Raw genomic sequence first — 1,430 nt, 5'->3', positions numbered from 1 at the left:
ATGAGATCTGAAAAACCATAGAATTGAAGGCAGAATTTCCTGAGGCTTTAATGTAACCAGGGTTTGGCTCTTAATTCCTAACCTGGACACTTGCTACTTCCAAGGTTTCACGGGKTTTTTTTCAGGTTTTTTAACTCTCTCCTTGCCTTTCAGCACTTTTGGCTTGATAAACAGCTTTGACATTGTTTGTTAAACTGACTTCAAATATTTTGAGTGACTTGGCTTAACGAGGAGTAGAATGTAGCCTGCTTTCTGTTGAAATATTAGCTCTATGAGATTTATAAAAATCGTCTTTATTCAGTAATAGTATTACCTCACATTTTTATAGGGAATTTGTATCTTAAATGCTAAAGCATTTTGGCTGTGAGTCATCATGGCAGAATTGGCCAAAACTGTGGGGATTTCCTCCACTGGCAAGAATGATGGTATAACAATCAGACAAGGAATGGCAACGGAGAGCTTGGAATGTTCTTGTATTCCTACTCTTGAATATAATCACTATATTTGAACTGTGTCTCCCACAAAAAGAAACAATAAACATAGGCTCATTACTTTTTACTTTCACAAGTAGTTTCCAAAACACTTAGCATATATTTAAGAAATAGAATCCCAGTTTTGGTCTTAATTTTATTTTGCTTTTTAAAACAAACCAAGCAGTAACTACTGAGGAAAATAGCCCTTGTTTTTCAGAGAACCCTAGCAAGTTAAAAGGCAGAGAATAGACTAAAAACTATTTTCAATCTTGAGAAAAGGAACATTAGATTTCATAAAATGCTTCTTGTAAAGGTGCCTTCCCCATCCCAGTGAATGCAGTTCAGTTTTTCCCAGTTGCGAGGGAAGGATAAGGTGCCTATTGCAGTCATAACTTGCCATCTCGTGGCGTGTTTGTGCGTTACCACGGCTCAATTTCTTAATCAATTAAGGATTTTTACATTCAAGGAAGTGTACATCAGCGTGTGTAGGCCCTCACAAAGGCCAAAGCCTGGCCCTCATTAGATGGTTAAAAGCCTAAGGGGCGCAGGTATCTATTGCCGATTTATCAATTCTGGCGTCTCTAATTAGGCTCAGATGATGCATAAATGATACACCGGGACGAGCCTGGGGGGTCCCCTCCAGCTCCGCGGCCCCGCGTGGGCGGTGCTGCCCGGGATTCGGCCGGTGGGGAACGGACACACGGACAAATGGAAAAGTGGACACACGGACAAACGTCCCCGGGAGCACCGCGGAGGCGGCAGCGATTGCTCCACCGCCCCGTTCCCGCTGTCGCTCCTCCTGCCCGTCTGCCGAGGCCCCTGTCCCGCTGCCGAGCTCCCCGTCCCTCCGCCGAGGTCCCTGTCCCTCTCATGGTCCCCCGCTCCACCCGCCGCTCCCTCCCCGCCCTTGGTCTCGCCTCCCGCCGGCTCTGGCCGCTCTGGCTGCGGCGCTGCTGG

The sequence above is a fragment of the Malurus melanocephalus genome, unplaced genomic scaffold, assembly GCF_030028575.1.
Source record: "Malurus melanocephalus ecotype Western Australia unplaced genomic scaffold, MMel_1.1 scaffold_174, whole genome shotgun sequence".
Taxonomy (NCBI): domain Eukaryota; kingdom Metazoa; phylum Chordata; class Aves; order Passeriformes; family Maluridae; genus Malurus; species Malurus melanocephalus.
The sequence above is the reverse complement of the archived record's forward strand: the minus strand, read 5'-3'. Positions refer to the sequence as shown.